The sequence below is a fragment of the Ailuropoda melanoleuca genome, chromosome 16 (assembly GCF_002007445.2).
Source record: "Ailuropoda melanoleuca isolate Jingjing chromosome 16, ASM200744v2, whole genome shotgun sequence".
NCBI lineage: Eukaryota > Metazoa > Chordata > Mammalia > Carnivora > Ursidae > Ailuropoda > Ailuropoda melanoleuca.
Window position 1 is genome coordinate 28,224,554 of NC_048233.1, and position 20,549 is coordinate 28,245,102.

The window sequence follows — 20,549 nt, forward strand, 5'->3', positions numbered from 1 at the left end:
TGAGATCATGACCCTAGCCAAAGGCAGACGCTCAACCAGCTGAGCCACACAGGCGCCCTGAGAAGTAAACAGCCATTGTTAATGATGGGGAAGGATAACTTTCTGGGTGTTAATGGAAAATCTTATAGCCTTAAAAGGAAATAATCTGGCAATACCTGTTATGTTAAAATTACAGTTCAACCCCACAGTCCTCCTCCTGGGAATCCTTCCAATGTTTGTGGATTGTTCTTAAGTGTTAAAAATTGGAAACAAAGTGAATTTCAATTGGATAATGATACATTTTAACCAACTATTAAAAATGACTATAGCAACTGCCATGACCTGGAGGCATTGCTGTGGCTTGTTGAATAAAGCCAGAATCAGAGAAGTGTGTACCATATGCTACTTAATAAAATGGTGACTAAAATCTCTCTGTATGGATGTATATTTATCAATACATGGTTGAGTGAACATGGAGAAAAAAACTGAAGTACACATGGATGAAGGGGAATTGGTGGTTCATCCCTGTACCCAAACCATGTGTATTATTATTGAGTAAGTCTTGAAATCAGGTTGTGAAAGTCCTTCAGGTGTTTTTCAGGATTGTTACTGCTGTTCTTGTTCCTTTCTATTTCCAGGCTCATGTCTTCAATTATTCTCTTCTTGTCAAATCCAAAGGAGATTTTCCTATTTACTCTTCCTTGATATTTAACAAATGGAACATTTTTTTACTCACCTAGCTCATTCTCTTTCTTTGCCTGTGTAACAACATTCTCCTGGTTTTCCTTCTTTCTTTCTGGCTATTCCTTTGTATCTTTAAGGCTTATCCTTCTCTCTTGCCATTAAACATTAGAGTTTTTTGAGGCTTGGTCCTCATCACATTTCTCATTTTCCATTTCACATAAGGTAATACCCCTTCATATCCAGAGTTTTAATAAACTTTCAAAAGATTGAAATTTACTTCTCTCTCAGTTAAATAATCTAGCTGTTCCAGGCTGGTGGAGAGTTTTTCTTTACAGATCTTTCAGTATCTATTTTCCTTCCACTTTGTTCCTTAAACATTGTCTTTGGTAGGGGTTATAACCTGGAGTCTGTTATATTACTTCTCTCTTACTGCCATAATAAATTACCACAAACTGAGCTGCTTAAACAACACCTACTTATTATCTCACAGAATTCACTTCCAAGCTCTTTCAGGTTGTTGGCAGAATTTACCTCCTTTTCATGTTTTCCTTGTGGTCCCCTCCATTCGAGCCAGCAACAGTGAGTTGAGCCTCTCTTGTGCTTTCAGTCTCAGACTACCACCTCTGCCACATCTCTCTGACCTCCTCCCCCATCTTCCTCTTCTGCTTTTAAGGGTTCATATGATTACACTGGGCTGGATCCACCCTGATAATCCAAACTCATTTGCTTATTTTAAGGTCAGCTGATTAGTAATTTTAGTTATCTCTGCAAAATCCCTTTTGTAGGTAGACAACATAACCATGAGGTAACATCAGGAAGTAAAGATTACAAGGGCCAAAATTCTGCCTACTACATTCACGGGTAGAATTTAATAATACCATGGATTTGGATGGTGAAGGAGTTTGGGACAGTGGGACAACCCCCACCCCCAAAACTACCCCCACTTTGGCATTTGGCACGTGGACTATTTTGAGCTGAAGGCAGTTAAGACCTTGTGGGCTTAGGAGAAACTTTTGCCCCTCCCTTTACTATATAGAAGAGTCTAAATTGGAGGGTCTTTCCAGAATAAGGGTTATTAGCAAAGATAAATTTTATCTGAGTGACCCATCTGTATGGCATGGCAAACATCTAATTACCAAACATCTGCTCTTTTCTTATCACCCTGTGAATTACATTCCTTTCCTCTGAAGTCCCAGACCCCTACCCTATCCTCCTTAGTCCAGAATGAAACATAGCACCTCATTTTGCCTATCTTTGGAATTTCCACGTCTATGTGGATTCCTCATACATATGCTATTAAATTTGATGTTCTCCAGTTAATCTGTCTCATGTCAATTTGATTCTTAATCCAGTTAGAAGGACCCTTGAAGGGGACCTTACTCCCTTGAAGGAATACTTGCTCCCTGATAATGGCAAACAATTAACTCTATTTTCACTAATATTTTACTGAAATGTACCATATCCTTTGTTGATTGATTAAGAAGAGGGTGTGAAGCAACAAAAGTATTTATTTGGGGTGTTAGAGATTGCAATCTGGAAAACACAGAGTCCATCAAAATCCAAAGTATGCTTGAATTGGGAATTTGCAAATTATGAGTGGGAATCACAGGCCTAAAAAGGCAAAAACCACAAGTAAACGTAATTTGTTTTGGAAGAATTCTAATTGGTGCTGGCAGAGTTTCAACTGACTATCTAATACATGATTGGCTATTTAGCTAACAAGTATTAGGTTATCTCTATTTCAGTCCAAAGTAGAAGGATGTGTCCCAAGAGGAGGTCCAGTTGCAACTGACAAAAGTCAAAACCTCATGGTGTTCTGAGAACTGAAACAGAAGATGTCCATAGGTCTTACTTCCTCAATATCCTTCTAACTCTACTTTGAGTGACTGTCTTAGCAATGGTTACTTCATTTTGAATCTTCTTTCACATCTTTTATTATGAATGCTGGCAAAAAAAAAAAAAATCCACAGTAACATAGCAGTATTAACAGTAAATTTGTCAACATAAAAATCACAGGGATTCATATTATTAGAGTTAATGCAGATGACCGTGAAATATCATTTCGGTCCATCAGTTAAAAAAAAAAATCACAGTTGTTATTGGATCTGCTACTAGATCTTATTTGTCAATAAAGAAATACATATTGCCATGTCACAATTAGTTTTTAAAATATCTTGAGAACTTTCATATTGAACTAATTTCCTTTGTAATCTTATGTATTTTACTTTAAGCATTCCCAAACATTATTCTAAGTAGGAGTCTATGGGTTTTACTAGGTTTATGGCCCCTAAAAGGAAAAGAATTCCTGTCCTCAGGAATTAAGTTCCTTTGTATGGTTGAAATTTGGTTATTGCTTTTTCTACATTGCAACCCAAACAAATGAGAATGATAGAGGAATTTTGGGTTAAAGCATTCCCTTAGGCAGAAGTTGCATACAACATTTCTGCTCATACATCATTTTGAGAACTGAAATGTGGCAATACTTAGCTGCAAGAGAGCTTGGGGAATGTAGCCTCCAGTTATGTGACCCTGTACCCAGTTAAGTATTATTAACAGGAAGGGGAAACAGAACATAGGAGACATTCAAGAAAAGAAAAAGAAAATCAATGACCTAATTTACAACTTAAATGAATAATAGTCACCTTTTGTACACCACTATAATTTCTTACTATAGACATGCTAATGATGTCATGCACTTTTCTTTCTTTTTTTAAGATTTATTTATTTATCTTAGAGTGTGTGTGTGTGTGTGTGTGTGTGGCAGGGGAAGGGCAGAAGGAGAAAGAGAATTTCAAGTAGACTCCCCATTGAGCACAGAGCCTGACATGGGGCTTGATCTCATGACCCTGAGACCAGGATCTGAGCCAGATGCTTAACTGACTGAGCCAGCCAGGTGCCGCATGTCATGCACTTTTCTAAAACATGTTTTATAAGCTTAGGAGTTAACAAGCCTTGAGGCTAAGTATTATGCTTTTGAAAGATTGAGATAGTATCTATAGTCAAATTAATTTTGAATTTTTGCTTTTGAATGTCGGGAAACATAGGGAGAGGATGTGTAATTTATGATAGGAGAGATAGCATAGAGCAATCTAATCTTTTGGGGAAATCTTTCCTCAGCCTGAACATCTGGATAACAAGATGCTTTGGCACAGTGTTGTAAGTACCTGAAAGAGAAGGCAATGTAGGCATGCCTGGGTGGCTCAGTCGGTTAAGCGTGTGCCTTCGTCTCAGGTCATGGTCTCAGTCAGGGTCTGCTTCTCCCTCTCTCACACTCTCTCTCTCTCTCAAATAAATAAATAAAATCTTTACCAAAAAACTTTTTAAGAGAAGGCAATATAAAGTCTAGCCCTGGATTAAACATACTTTCAAGTCCTAGAGATTGTGTCTTCCCTTTGTAAGTCTCCTTGCTGGGGATCCTTCAGGGCTGCTATATTGATGAATGCCAGTTGTACTCTGGGATTTGTGGAAAGACCAAACACTTTCGGGAAGTCAGACAAGCTTCACTTATCTAAAGGAGAAAGGAGAAAGTCAGCATAAACACAGAGATACATGGCAGAGAGACCAACGACTTCATCCCAAATACTGTTGTAGCTTCCTCAGCATTAAATCTTGCTGGGCATTAAGACTTCCTTAGGCTGTATAGGAGGGGGTCTGCATCCGACTTTCTGGCAATGAAACTCCCTGTCCCTTGGGTTGATTTCTCGCAGTTGATCTGTGTGGCGTAGGCTCTGGAAAACCCCTTCTCTGAGCCAAGTGCACCACTCCATCCTCCAGGAGACAGTCTTAGTTATGTATTCGTTTATGTAATGATCTCAAAAACCTGTAAAGTAAGTACAGGTATCCCCTGCTTTTCACTCTTCAAAAGGTCTCCTAATGCCATTTGGCTTTTACTAAAGACCTACATTAGTACTTGTTTTCGCTAACTCATAGAAATCTGAAGAAGATTTTTGTGTTCATGAAAAAAGGTGATAAGTGAAAATAGCATTCAGCATTTATTTTACTGCTTGTACCCTGAGCAGCCAGAGTGGCACCACCAAGCTCCTTCCTTGGGAACTACATTGGGTATCTCAGCATTGAGCTGCTTTAGCTTTTAACTATGTCTCTGAGCCTCTGTGCTTTATCCCAATTCGTTTCATGCATCTGTTAGCAAGATGTGTCCTAAGGAAAGCCTAAAAAGAGTTGTTTTTTGGGTCTGGGAATGCCCAGAAATGTTTCCATATAAATTAATGGTAATCACTTCCTCACTTTACACCATTTTGGCTTAGGAAAGTTTTCATAGGAATCCTTTACCTTTGGGTAGCAGGAGAAACCTGCACTCCTGTTATTCTTTTAGAGGCAGGAAAACTGAGCAGAGACAGGTTAAGTGATTTTCCCAAAGTTGTATGGCTAGTGAACGGCATAGCCAAGATCCAAACCTCAAGGGCAAGGACTACCTCCCTACGGCAAGAACTAACCACGTCTGCCCTTTCTTATTACCACTCAGTCGTATTCCCTTATTTACTTCTTCCTATACAAGCCCTCAAATAAAAAAGGTCTATTTTCTTTGAGAAATTTCCTCTGCGTTAATGGATGTTCTCCCTATTCCAACGGCCTGGGCAAAAAAAAATTATCTCCTTAGCTTCACTTGGTGCGCTTTTTTTTCACATGTTTTATAGAAAGTTTGCTGACCCCATTCTCTAAGTCATTGGTTCTGAGACCAGCAGCAGAAGCCTATCCCGGGAACTTGTTAGAAACCTACATTTTCAGCCCTACTTTAGCCCACTGAATTGGCAATTTTGCAGGCGGTGCTCTTTAATCCTTTTGTAACGATCTCTCTCAACGATTCTGATGCAAGCGAAAGGCAGAGAACCACTGACAGAGACGGTTTCTCAGTCAGACAAGAGAACGTGCCTTTGCCGCCAGGGACTAGAAAGGCAGGCTGGCCACAACCTTACGTATAAGGGTGGCACTAGGACCCGGGCGGCGCGGGCCTCACCGCTGCCGCCCACGGCCGGGGGCGGGGCCAAGCTGTACGAGGAGCCGGGGCCTCGCTGCTCGACCCGCCTCTGGAGGCGGACCGAGCTGACTTAAACTCAGGGGCCCGGGAGGCCGAGCGTCCTCCCCGCTTGCCCGCGCTGGGCGTTGCGCCCGTTGGTAAGTGTGGGGCCGGGTGGCTAGCGGCCCCTTGCTCGCCTTCTCGGGCCCCCGGCGGGGCGCTGGGCGCCAGAAGTGCAGGCGCCCGCGGGCTAGGGCCCGGCGCGCGGCGGCGGGCGCTTTTGTTCTGAGGCGAGGACGGAGTCGCGGGGTCGCGGGCGCTCAGGCGGCTCCGGGCCTCGGACCGGCGGCTCTCGCGCCCGGCCGCCAGCAGCTCGGCCGGCCGCCTCGCTCGTGGCCCTGCGGGCGGCGCGGGACTGGTTGTGGCCACCCGCGGACGCCGAGCCCGAGCCGGAGGGCGGCGCCTCGCTGGGTGTTTTCTTTAAATTGCCTTACTCCTGGCGGTGGAGGTCGCGGGTGGAGAGAGCGAGTACGCATTTTGTTGAACTACAAGCGGTTGTTTAGGCGGTAGGTGTGAGGAAAGCTTACGTTTTTAATTATTTCCTGTCGTCGGCGTGGAAAAAAAAAATCTTTGTTTGGCATTTACTGTTTCTCGAGCGTTCCTTTCCTCCCCACCTCCATTATGCTGACCCTCCTGAAACTGGATTGCTCGGCTCGTATCTCCAAGTGGCCCGCGAACGCCTCTGTTCCGTAGATGCTTTCTGTTCCTCAGCAGTAGTTAGTTCCTCGAGGCATTTTTAAATGCACAAATGCATATCGATTTTAGGTGTTCTCCAGGGATGCGAATGCCCTAAGCAAGTGTCCTTAGGGTCTTGAGTTCAGCAGCAACCTTCAGGGGAATCCTTTCAGTGAAAACAATTCATTTGTGATACTTTAAAGAGCCTTTTTAAAAAATAGAACAGCCGGTGATGTGATTGAACTTGGGGTGAATAGGCGGGTCGCAGAGCTTGTTTGGGGGATTTTTCTGTTTAATGTTGGCTGTAAACCGTATGTTTCATTCAGTGTGAACATGCATGAATGTTAAGATTTCAGTTACTTCTTCCTAATGTACAAAGGAGATTGGGATTTTCTTAAGTATTCCAGTCAGGAAAATTGCAAAGATAAAGTGTTTTTGCTTTAGAATGGTAGGACGGTAGTGAACCTGGAGGACCGCCCATGAATTCTAACTTAAACAGTGAATGGTACTTTAGGCCACACCTAGCTTCTATTTCTGTTACTTTGCACACCTAATACGAATTTTGTAAACTTAGTATGTTTTTGGTGCAACCTTAAAGGAGCACAAGTTTTGCACAGCAGTGTCATACCAAGTAAACAGATTAGCATGTGCTTTTATTGTAACTTTAAGGTAAATTTCATATAAATAAAAATATATAAACTTTATATTGAATTATTATTAATTACGAAATGTGTCTTGCTCTTCCTAGGACCAAAGAAGTAAACGCTGTGTAAAGGGGGAACACGTGTTCGGAGGGAAATGGGAACATACACAGTAATAAAAGAGTAAGATTGTACTTATAAGTAAGTATGTTACCTCCAATTAACCTACTTTAATTTATCTGTTAGGGAATAAAATTATTAATTAAATGAATCAGCATTGGTTAAACATTAAATGGTAGGACACAATGGATTCGATGACAGAGCTTGAGGAGAAATACTGTGGTTGACATAGAGAATTCAGTTAATCTTCGTAAGATAAGGGAGAGTAGATTATGGTGAGGTGACTGGTTCAAGTTACTCAGGCAGAGGTCTAAAGATTGTCTGTTTCTTGATTTTTTAAAATTTATTTTTATTATTTCTGGCAACGGATTGGGGTAGAGCAGCACAGAGCACAAGAGAACCATTCTGTGAGATACCAACCTAGAAAGCCGGAGTGATCACCTCCAGTGCTTCCATTCTGTAAACACCAAGTTGCATCAGGAAATATTCTGTAGTAATTAAGACCATGGCCTTGCAGTCGATTGCTGAGCTTCAGATCTTGGCTCTACCATTTATTATCTATACAACCTTGGGGAAATTATTTAATCTTTTGCCTCAGTTTTCTTATCTGTAAAATGGGGATGACAGAGCACCTAGCTCATAACGTTGGGATAAGTTACATGATTTTTATTCATATAACACACTTGGAACAGCTGCTCGCTGTAAGTGGTAAGCGGTCAGTAAATTTTAGCTGTTGACCTGTTAGAGGAAAGATATGTTATGGCCTAAGACAACAGTATGTCTAATAGGAAATTGAATTTGCTCATTTAAGCTCTAAGTTTATCAACTCTACCAGCTTTGTGTTGATTAAACCCTTCACTGTAGATCCTTCTGTAGGTTCAAATTTTGTAGGGAAGTACCAAACACAGCTCTCGTTTTTACCTACAGGCTTAATTTGTTGTTGTTTTTGTTTGTTTGTTTTTTTGAAAGATTTTATTTATTTATTTGACAGAGACAACCAGCGACAGAGGGAGCACAAGCAGGGGGAATGGGAGAGGAAGAAGCAGGCTCCTAGCGGAGGAGCCTGATGTGGGGCTCGATCCTAGAACGCCCGGATCACGCCCTGAGCCGAAGGCAGACGCTTAACGACAGTGCCACCCAGGTGCCCCTGCCTGCAGGCTTAATTTGAAATCAGGAATTCCTCTATTAAATTCCTTATTTAGGGCAGATTTGTCCAAAAACCTTGTTTTTCCATATTATTGTGCGATGAACAGGAATTTCTTCCCGTTTAAATTGTCGATGTCTTACACAAACAGTTCAGATGTTTAGAGAATTGATCTTGCTTTTAAAAGGATACTTACTGGGGGCACCTGGGTGGCTCAGTCAGTTAAGTTTCTGACTTTGGCTAGGGTCATGGTCTCAGGGTCCTGGGATTGAGCCCCATGTCTGGCTTTGCATCCAGCTCTGCTCTGTTCAGCTCTGCTCTGTCCAGCTCCTCCCTGTTCTATGCTGGGGGATGGCATCGTTTGCTTATCCTCCTTCCTCCCCACTCTCCTGCACACACCCGTACTCTCTCTCTCAAGTAAATGATATAATCTTTAAAAATAAGTAAAAAGGTATTTATAAAGGTGAATTTCCAGATTTTTTTTGTGTGTGTAATGAGGCCTTCTCCACCCTCCTGCCCCAATCCCCCTATGCAAGGCATGCTCTGAAACAGACATGGAAAACATTCAGTTTGAGATAAAGAGACAACAGTTTACCAACTCTGTCTCCAGAAATGCAAGTTAAAATTTACTTTGTAATAAGCCTTGCGAAGAAAGAAGTAATCTTGTGGACTTTGAGGAATTCTTAATGCTTTGTTGGGAGGGAGCGTTGTGTGTATATTCTTGAGATCTTAAGTGTGCTTGTAAATGGAAGAGCAATGTTGGAGGCTGGTCTGTAGAGGTAAATGTCTCAAGTGAGACACTGGCTCGTAGGTGTAATGACTACAGAGATTTAACGACAATCTCTAGGATTCTCTTGAGATGTATTAAATTACAAGACTTCATTTCTAAGTAAAATCTTTATGGCTAAGGTTGCAAAGTGTGTTATAAGAAATATTGTCCACCTTAGCTTTTAAGAAACAAACAAATCATAAGCAAATTATTTTTTTTTAAGCCCCAAAAGGTAATTTATTGGATCACATCATTTAGAAGTTCAAGTAGCTCCATCTTCGGCTGGATCTAGCATCAGAATCTAAGGAAAGAATATTTTAACGACTTTTGAGACACTCCATCTTTGAGCTCTGCTGTATTCAGCATTGACTTCATTCTCAGACACACCTCCCTTCTTTGAGTGGCTGCAGCATCTCCAGGTATATATCCGATCAGCTTCAACTTGGACATGCCTTGTGTTTGGTTGCTTTACCAAAAATCTATAATTAATTTCATTGGCTTTCATTGGGTCATGTGCGCATATGTGCTAATAACAGGGAAATGCTGTGTTTGGTTTTTTAAACTACAGTTCAGAGACGTAATTCATATACCATATTCACTAATTCAGTTTGTCCATTTACATAGTACAGTGATTTTCAGTGTATTCACATGGTTTGCAGCCATCACTGCAATCAATTTTAGAACAATTTCTTGACCCCCCAGAACAATCTCCATGCTCACTAATGATGTCAACTCAAATGACGATGAGGCTGTAAAGCGACCTAAAGGGTTTCTTTGGCGTCTTAGGGACTGCAATCTGGGACACACAGAGTTGACTGAAATCCAGAGTGTGTTCCAGTGGGTGGGGAGTGCAGGCTTATATAGGCAGAAACCACAAGGTTACATAACTTATTTTGGAAGAATAATGATTGGTGCTAGCAGAGTTTAAACTAACTGTGATACACGATTGACTGTTTGGCTAATAGGCATTAACATCCTATTTCAGTCCAAAGTAGGAAGATGTGTTCCAGGAGGTGGTCTAGTTGCAGTTGACAAAAGTCAAACGTTCATGGTGTTCCAAAAATTGAAACAAGACAAGCACAGGCCCTATTTCCTTAATATCCTTCTAACTCTGTTTAGAGTGACTCTTAATGCTCACTGTGTTTTGGAATCTTGTTTCACAAATCACTCTCCACTCACCCCCAACCCAAGCATTCCCAGGCAACTATTAATCTAGTTTCTGTCTCTAGGTTTGTGTGTTCTGCACATTTCTTATAGATGAATTGATAATATATGATCTTTGTGACCTTTCTCTCACCTCACTTGTTGTTTCCAAGGTTTATCCATGCTGAAGTATGTATGTACTTCACTGCTTTTTATTGCCAAGTAATAGTCCATTGTATGGATATGCCATATTTTGTTTATCCTTTCATCAGTTAACAGGCACTTAGGTACTGTAAGTAATGCTGCTGTGAGCATTCACGTACAAGTGTTTGTGCAGACATACAGTTTTAATTCTCTTGGGTATATACATATCTAGGAGCAGAATTGCTTCATCATATGATAACTATATTTGATCTTTGGGAAACTGCCAGGGTGTTCTTCCAACTAGTTGAACCATTTATATTCTCAGCAGCAGCGCATACTTCTGATATGTCCACATCCATGGCAAACACTTGTCTTTTTGTGGTATGGCAGTGTTTTTGATTGGTGGTTTATGATGTTGAACATCTTTTTATGTGCATATTTGCACTTTGTTGACTTTCAATTTGAGTTGTCTTTGAGTTGTAAGAGTTCTTTATTGAATTCTGTTCCACTGATAATTGTCTATGTTGTTTAGTACCTCATGGTTTTGTTGTTGTAGGTTTGTAGTAAGTTTTGAAGTTGGAAAGTGCGAGTCCCCCAGATTTACTCTTTTCAAAATGAATTTTAAGATCAGGTTCTCAATTTCTGAAAAGAAGGCATCTGGGATTTTGGTAAGGATTGCATTGAATCTGTAGATGAGTTTGGGAAGTATTGCCACCTTAACAGTATTAAATCCTTTAATTCATTGAATATGGGATGTTTTTCCATTTTTTTAGATCTTTAATTTCTTTTTTTTTTTTTTAAGATTTTATTTATTTATTTGACAGAGGGAGAGAGAACCAGCAAGAGAGGAAACACAAGCAGGGGGAGTGGGCAAGGAAGAAGCAGGCTCCCAGCAGAGGAGCCTGATGTGGGGCTCAATCCCTGGACTCCAGGATCATGCCCTGAGCTGAAGGCAAACACTTAACAACTGAGCCACCCAGGTAGGTGCCCCTAATTTCTTTTTTTTTTAATGAAACTTTTTTTTTTTTTTTTTTTTTTGGTAATCTACACTGAACGTGGGGCTCAAACTCACAACTCTGAGATCAGGAGTTACATGCTCTTCCAGCTGAGGCAGCCAGGTGCCCCAATATTTTGATTTTTTTATCTTGCTATTTTTTTTAGAATTATGACACTTTTTTTTTTTTTTTTTTAAATAAACTCCATACCCAACTTTGGGCTCGAACTCACCACTCCGAGATCAAGAGTTTTATGCTCTACGAACCCAGCCAACCAGGCGCTCCTGGTCTTTAATTTCTTGTAGCAGTGTTTATTATAGAGTATAAATTTTTCATTTTTGTTAAATTTATTCTAAAATGTTTGATTCTTTTTAGTGATACTGTAATGGATTGTTTTCTAGAGTAAGTGTTGTTTAGAAATACATTTGGTTTTTGTATTTTGAGCTTGTACTAGGCAACCTAGCTAAACTAGTTTATTACTTATGTTAGTTTTTTTAGTGGATTCCTTACAGGTTTCTGTGTACAAGATGATGTCGTCTGCAGGTAGAGGTAGTTTTACTTCTTTATTTCCAATCAGATATCTTTTTTAGTTTTTTTTATTTGCTTAACTGCCATGGTTTTTTGCTTAATCCTCTTGTACAGTATTGAGCAGAAGTAGCAAGAACAGACATCTCTGTCTTGTTCCTGATCTCTTACAGGGTAACCATTCAGTCTTCATTGTTCATTATGATGTAAGCTGTAGGTTTTTTGTAGATGCCTTTCATCAAATCAAAGAAATTCCCTTCTGTTTCTAGTTTGAGTGTTTTTATCATGAAAAGGTGTTGGATTCGAAGGTGCATTTAATTTCTACCTGTTAGATCCTTCTGCACCTACTGAGATGATCGTGTGGTTTTTATTCTTTTTTCTATTGATATGTTATATAACATTGATTTTTTTAATGTTGAGCCGATCTTACGTTTCAGGGATAGGTCCCACTTGGTTGTGGCGTATAATTTTTATATGCTGCTATATTTGGTGTGCTAGTACTTTGTTGAGGATTTTTTGCATCTATATTTGTAAGAGATTGGTCTGTAGTTTTATTGTGATTTCTTTTCTGGTTTTGCTATGAGGATAATATTGACCTCATAGAATTAACTTGGGAAGTGTTCCCTCCTCTTTTGTGTTTTAGAAAAGTTTGTAGAATTGGTTTTTAATATTTAAATTTTTGGTATGATTCACCAGAAAGCTATCTGGGACTAACCATTTCTTTTTGGGTAATTTTCTGGTTACTAATTCAATCTCTTTATAGGCCTATTTAGATTTCCTGTATCTTCTAGAGTCAGTTTTGCTCAGTGTGTCTTTTGGGGTTGTACACTCAATTCCATTGTATGTGGGGGGGAAGGTTCCCCCCACACCAACAACAAGCAACTCTCTGAGGACACGATGGGGGTATCCTACAATTCAACACAATTCTGACACTATATACCTGGAAGTAGCATCAGATTCTATAGCTTGAGGACTGAGTCCCACAAGACTGTCCTTGCCCCCATTTAAGATACCAATTCCAAGCCCAGGAATTGGGCTTCTGACCAACAGGCCACAGATTGGAGGTTTTTGTGACCCTCCTTGGACTTCAGATACCAGTCACAAGTCCAGATTGTTAACTGTACTTCTGACTAACTGGCTGTAGATCAGAGGTTTCTACAAACCCTTCTGTGGAGTCTATTAATTTGCTAGAGAGGCTCACAGAACTCAGAGTCATTTTACTTACTAGGTTACTGGTTTATTGCAAAGGATTTTAAAGGATATGAATAAGTGGTCGTAGAAGAAATGCATAGAGTGAGGTATGTAGGCAGGAGAGTGGAACTTCTATGCCGCCTCTGAGCATGCCACTCTTCCCAAATTTTCATGTGTTCACAAACCTAGAAGCCCTCTGAATCCTGTCTTTTGGGTTTTTTTTGAGGCTTCATTACATGGTCATGATTGATTAAAAACATTGGCCATTGATTCAACCTCCCATCTCTCCTTTGCTCTCTAGGGGTGGGGTGGTGTGGGACTGAAAGTGCCAATCCCCTAATCACATGGCTGGTTTTCTTGGCAAATAGCCCCCATCTTTTGGTGTAGTCTAAAAGTCACCTTATTAACATAACCAAAGGCACCTTCCTTCATCACATCCCTTAGGAAAACCTAAGGATTTTAGGAACTTTGTGCCAGAAATGGGGACAAAGATCAAATACATATTTCTTAATATAAATTACAATATCACAGGGGTTTGTTCTTTTCATCCAAATTTATCAAATATATTGGCATACAGTTGCTCATAGTATTCTCTCTATTTTCAGTGAAGGGTTGGTAGTAATGTCTCTATTTCCTGGTTTTAGTAATTTGAGACTTTTTTCTTGGTTAGTTTAGATAAAAGTTTATCAATTTCGTTAATCTTTTCAAAGACCCAAGTTTTGGTTTTGTTCCTTTTCTCTGTTTTTATATTCTCATGGCTAAAGTTTGACAGCAAGGGACACAATATGTGACCAACAGGGAAAAGAGAGAAGGCACAGGCAAAGTCCATGGAGGGGAGGTGCATGTTTCCAGGTTCTCCTTCCACAAGTACTGCATGGGTATGCCATCTCCACAGCTACAGATGGCAGGGACAGATGGTCTCCGAAGCATTTATGTACATTAGAAATTCTTTAGGACCCCAAAAACTGTTTGTTTATGTAGGTTATATCAAATCTGCTTCTGCCTTCAATTTTTAGCCATGTGCTGTTTTAGATGAGTAATTGAGGGTGTTTATTGGATACTTCAAGTAGGCCTGTGCTTTATGACAGTGTTAAAGATTCGCTGTTACAACTTCTATTGTTTTTTTACTTTTTCCTTCCATGTGACCATGTTTTTGGACAAAGTTTGTGGCTAGGGTGGCTTAGAGCATAATTGATCAGTTCACAATTGAGTGATTGTCGTGGCTTCTCACCTGCAAAACTTGCATGCTCCCCTATGCTCGTTGGAGAAGGAAGACAGTAGACCCAGGGGATCAGGGTTGGGGGAGGAGGCAGAAACTAGTAATCTAATTTACCCCAGGCTGTTGCTACCTACCACCCTTAGTCAACATTCTATTGGCCAGTGGAAGATCTTAATCTAAGGACTCTTACAGCTCTTCAGTAGCTGCTGATTTTGGGAGTGAATGTCCTTGGGAGGGGTGTCCTTTGGGCCAAGGCTTTATATACCTTATCCTTTAGTCATGATTTTCTTTGGTTTCCTGATAAGGCAAAGCAGAGTTCTCGTGTATGTATTTTCTAGACTACAGTTACGGCTCTGGATTTAAGTGGATATGTTATTCCTTGCCTGACCTTGCTAACAAGAAAATAGATTCTGTCCTATAGGTCTCTTCTGGTACTTCAGGTTCCCTTGCTTCGTTAATCTCAGCCTTTAGTTTTATAAAATCTGGGTCTTAACTCCATGCCAACAAAATGCCTCTGTTAACATTCTTGCAACCCTCTAAACTAAACCTGGGACAACCAGAGTAGACAGTAGAATGTGGTCTGTAATGACAGAGGTACTAAGAGTGTGTAAAAATTCTCAGATTTTTCTTTGGGCCAATTCAGCCTGCTTTTTTGGTACCTATTTAGTTCTGTTCAGAGAGTTCATCCACCTCAAGAGGCACAGAATTGACTCACTCCTATTACAATAGCAATACTTAGACTCCTGGTACTCTTTGTACTCCAACAGCATATTGCATCTTAGGTACCTTATACTTGCCTGGCAAACTGCTCGTGTACTTGAGGCACTTGTCAGGGATTTCTAGATATTTGAGACCACTACCCCTCTAATGAATCCTGTTTCCTTAATGCATCCTGTTTCCTTCCTTACCTGGAACACTCTAAAATGAGTTGCTAGGCAGAACTCCAAGGAAGGGTAACTGACTTTTTCATACGTGCTCTGGGATCTTTAATTCCCACTTCAGGGTATAGTACAACTGTAAAGGTAGTCTGAAATTTGTCTCTGACCTTTGCTCTAGAGACACAAGAAAGTAGCATAAACTTTTTAGCCCAAATGATAGTCAAATGCATTGCTCTGAACTTCATGCTGGCCAGTTACAATGGGATATATGTGATTGCCAACACCCCATGCTGTACCTAGATTAATCAGTCAGCAAAAGTAGAGCAGTTTATTTCCCATTCACTTGTTCTTCTAGGGAGAAAGCCATGTGGCTCTCATTGGTGAACCTTGATGATACCTGGGACATACTTCGCTTGCTTCGATCTGTGTGGGGAGCCTGGTTGTGGCCTGACCTCCACAAAAGGCCTGATCATCCTGCCAGGGATCAGGGTCAAGTCACTCTTTTGCAATGTTGCCTAAGAGAAAGTAAAGTAAATTAGGGTATTTGATTGAGTATCCTGTGCTTCTGAATAGAATTTGTAGCTGGACACATGAAAGGTGGAGGGTAGAGATATAGGGGGGCAGCTTCACCATGGTACTCTGATTACCTTTGTCTTCTCATGGGCCAAATAGTCAGAGCCTAATCTCTGTTTGACCCATATCTTGGCAGGACACCCAGCAGGTCCTCCTGGAACAAAGGTTGATAACACTTGTGAGAAATGGCCACAGGATTTTTTTTTTTTTTTTGCTGCTCTGGTGCCAGTTGAGCACAGTTTACCACCTCCCTTAGCCTTGAGATATAGCTGCAGGCTATAAAATGACTACAGTTTGGAGTTGGCTCCTCAGCTGCCTGTGTTCCTAAACACGCTGGTATCACCCTCTGGGAACAGGGACACTGATGTTGGTTTTTCTGTTTTAAGTAATAAGTTGCATGTGAAATTATAGTCTTGTCTCTTTCTGTCTCTGGCGGTGTGGAGACATCATAGCTGTGATAGTAGGACTTGCAGCCCTGCTAGCCGTGGCAGTACTGCATGGCGTCATTCATATGTTCTGTCAGTTCAATGTGATCATGTATTTAAAGCATTCGGCACAGTTCTTAATATATAGTAAATTCTCAAATGTTAGCTGTTACTTACAGAGTTGTATTATACATAACACAAAACTTAGAATATTCTTGAAAGCCTAATTCAAGGATTGATAGCCTAACTCCTCCCATGACTAAGGATACAAACAACCAGGGGTAGAATAGGCTGAGTAAATCATGATACTTTGGCATTCCTGAAAAGTGTCTCTTACACCAAAGTGTTGGTATTTGTGGTTTTGTTGATGTTATAGAAGTATCTGTAGCTTTTTGTAATGCAAATCAGTTTTTCTTTTTCTTCTTTTTTAGATTTATTTATTTATTTGACAGAGAGCATGTGCACAAGCAGGGGAAGTGACAGAGGGAGAAGCAGGATCCCCACTGAGCAGGGAGCCTGATGTGGGGCTCAGTCCCATCCTGACCTGAGCTGAAGGCAGACACTTAACCAACTGAGCCACCCAGGCACCCCATCAAATCGGTTTTTCAATGAAAAATACTGGCTTTCCTCAATTTAACCACATCAGTGGACACTCCAAATAAATTCTGGTTTGTGGAACACATTAGAAGTGGAACTTAAAAAGCCATAAAGGAGAGTTCCAATTTAAAATACCAGAATTTCTAGTTTTGGGTTTTTTGGGGTTTTTTTTTCAGGGAGGAGAAGAGTATTCTATATATTTCTTAAGAAGTTTCTGTATTTTTGAAGTACTGAAAGGCTTACAGATGGAATTCATGTGATGTTTATGGTTGACAACAGATCTGAAGGTAGGAGTTGGGAACTTTTTCCCCATCTAGAAGTTGAAATAGGGACTTCTTTTTAACTTGGCATTCAGCACTTACAGATAATGTTTATTCATTTGACAAACATTTATTGAAGCCTCCCAGACATTTTCTAGATTTGCATCTTTTGTGTTGCTCTGAGATGGTCTTTTTTTATGCCTGTCATTTTGGCTATTAATAGCATTGTCTTTCACTTTAATAATGTTCCAGTTTCTTTGATAAGTAGTCACCCTTGTATATAAAACAATTCTTGATGTGGCTTAGTTTGTCCTATTCTTTCTATTTCATCTGACCTATAATAGGCCTGGCCATGGCAAACCATAACATAACAGGTCCCTTTTCATAGTGTTTTGTTTATGGGTGTGTGTGCTTGAGATAAATATTAATATGATTATTCCTCTAAGCTATGATTTTTAGTTATTTGCTTTGTAAATTTCTGTAATAAGGCTAAATTACAAATAAAGGAAGCTGGTGGGTTGACAGTTTTTCATTTAAACTACATTCTTTGCATTATATGGATATAGTATACTTTAAAATGAAAAGACAATTCACAAATCTTAACCTTGGTGAAGTCCTTATGAAATTTTTATATGAAAATCACATGCATTGTTACGTAGTGTCTCCTGCAGCCATTTGATTCTTTTTTTCCTGCTTCAGAAATTAATTTTGCAATTCATAGCTTACTGTTCATAACTTCTTATATTTTGAATTTTTAGTGACTTGCTTTCTTCCAGTTTTCTCATAGGATGTAATAGTAATAGTATCATAAAATTCAAAGCCCCAAACTGGCAAACCTAAAGGTAGTTTGTCTAGGGGCATCTGGGTGGCTCAGTCAGTTAAGTTGCTGACTCTTGATTTTGGCTCTGGTCATGATCTCAGGGTCCTGGGATGGAGCCTTTGTGGGGCTACACGCTCAGCAGGGAGTCTGCTTGAGGATTCTCTCTCCCTCTGCCCCTCCCCTTGCATGTGCGCTAGCGCGCGCACACTCTTTCTCTCTCTCTCTCAAATAAATCTTACTATTTCCAGGATGTGAAAAAAAAAAACAACTTTTTTTTTAGTTAAAACTTTAAGACCTTTTATGATGACATACAAGGAAACCTCCATGTATCCTCTCTTTGGGGTAGTAGTGTGCGAATTGACTCTGATTCAAGGGCTGCTTGCCTCCCAGTGGAGGCCACCACATCTTAACAGCATCAACATACTTATATTACCTGTTCAGACTGCAAAACCTGCCTGATAGGTGGGGTTAGTAGAGCCAAACTTTGTGCTAACTATATCTAGAGTCATTATTCAGAGTGTGCTAATTTTACTATAGCTAGTAATAGCAAGGATGTTCCTAGAATTTCCCACAATTGAATATAAAAATCTGTGTTTTGGTGGCTTGATGACATCTACTCCTATTACTGGGCTGCTTGCTGATCCCTTGACTACTTGACAAAAGTACTTGAACTGTTGCCAATGTGGAGAGAGCTTTAAACCTACAGGCAATCAATGGACAATTATGTACTAACCTACAACTTAAGATGCTCAATTTGTTTCAGTCCCTAATAGAAACAAATGTGGGTGTATATGATGTGTTCTGTACTTCTCTTTCCTTGTTGATTTTTCTGCCAGTTCTATTCGTTATGGAAAATGAGGAATTGAAGTTTTCAACTCTTGGTGAATTACCTATTTCTCCCTCATGTTTTTGCTTTTTTTATTTTCATGCTCTCTTAAGGTGTTTTTAATTGTTTATCTTTTTGTTGGATTGACCCTTTTATGATTATAAAATATCTCTCTTTATCTCTAGTAAGATTTGGGTGTTTTGTCTGATAATTAGCGTAGACCTTCCGCAGTTCTGTGTGTGTATGATATGATACCTTTTTTATTCTTTCACTCTGTATCTTTGGATCTAAAGTGTGTCTGTTGGAGATAGCATTTAGTTAGGTTTTTTTTTTTTTTAATCTAGTTTGACAGTCTGTCTTTTGGATTGTTTAATCCATTCACATTTAATGTTATTGATATAATGGGATTTACATTTGCTGTTTATACTTTTGTTTTCTAGGTTTTATATCTTTTTTCCCTCCCTTAGTATTTTCTTTAGCATTACATGAGTATTTTCTAGTGTACATCTTAATTTCCTTAATGGCTTTTTTCACTGTATATTTTGTAGAAGCACAAATTACTTTTAAAAATCATTTTTATCTATCCCTTTAAAGGTGTTAAGTATTTAAAATCTGACTTATGCTTGTGATTTTAAACCATACTAAAAGACTGTCATTGGTACATAGGTAGAATAGTAAAGAATATGGGGCCCAGTGAGGTTTATTCTTTTGAATTCTGCCAGTCCTAGAGTATGTGTGTACCTGTGTGAATGACCTAATCCGTAGAGACAGGTTGATACCAGGAATAAAGGGAAGGGGAGTAGAATTTTATTTATTTTTATTTATATTTTTTTTTAGATTTTATTTATTTATTAGAGATCATAAGCAGGGGGAGGGGCAGAGGGAGAAGCAGACTCCCCACTGAGCAGGGAGCCTGATGTGGGACTTGATCCCAGGACCCTGGGATCATGACCTGAGCTGAAGGCAGACACTTAACCAACTGAGCCACCCATGTGCCCTGGGAGTAGGATTTTAAATGTAGAGATTTGGTAGGAGGAAGGTCACCTCTGTTACTGGAGATGCATATTACATTTACAAGGGTGGGCTTTATAGATTTGATGATGGGAGGATGGCAGATGATGCTATTTTTTTCTCTCTGAAATATAAGCAAGCTGAGTTAGGGCAGGGGAACATGAGTGTGGGTTGGAGTGGCTGGGGACCAGGGAGGAGAGAAGAGGTCTTAGAGAATAGGGGGAAATTTAGTAAAACAGAGTAGAATTGGAATTGTTGAGCAGTGTTAAGTTTGATGTTTGTGTTCATGAAGTAAAATCAGTCTGCTAGCTTGTGTGATTCCCCCACCATCCAGAAACTTCAGCTACTCCTGTGCAGAGAACGAGATTCTTAAGTTCAGCCATATGTGGGGCTTCTCAGGTGAGTGCCATGATTGTCAGAGTTGAAGGGTGATGATGGAGTGGGGTGGAGATTTTGGCACAAAGTTAATTTTTTCAAGAGAAATTAAAATGATAGATAATACAAATCTTGTCTCTGGTAATCTCCATTACAATATATTCTCAAAAGGTTTAATACTTGGTATCTGAAAGTAGAGACTCTGTAGTCAGAAAAAAGTCCAGCAAACAGCCTTTGACTCCCTTCCTCTAAATAGGTAGTTCAAGGATGATTTTCTAGGCTTCAGGAGTTTTTTTGCCAGCAAAGAAGAGAGAGGAAACAAGTAACCCCATGTTGGTCCTCCAGGGCTGCCCTAATGTAACAGACTGGGTGGCTTAAACAACATATCTGTTTCTTACAGTTTCAGTCTGGAAGTCCAAAATCAAGGTGTTTGGTTCCTCCCGAGCCTCTGAGCTTGTGGTCAGCTGCCTCCTGTATGTGACCTCACATGGTCTTTCCTCTGTGTGCATATGCCTGATGT

At 40.0% G+C, this 20,549-nt stretch overlaps 1 protein-coding gene across 8 annotated transcripts in view; it reads left to right on the top strand.

Annotated features, from left to right (window-relative positions):
* The window catches only part of RESF1 (retroelement silencing factor 1), a 52,497-nt gene that overhangs the window by 18,482 nt on the left and 13,466 nt on the right, over positions 1-20,549 (top strand). The window contains exons 1-3 of one of the 8 annotated variants that reach the window (XM_011221512.3): positions 5,655-5,796; positions 7,122-7,215; positions 9,271-9,466. The gene's annotated coding sequence lies outside the window, so the exon portion shown is untranslated. The other 7 variants (XM_011221513.3, XM_034644697.1, XM_002916592.4 and 4 more) reach the window with 7 other exon arrangements.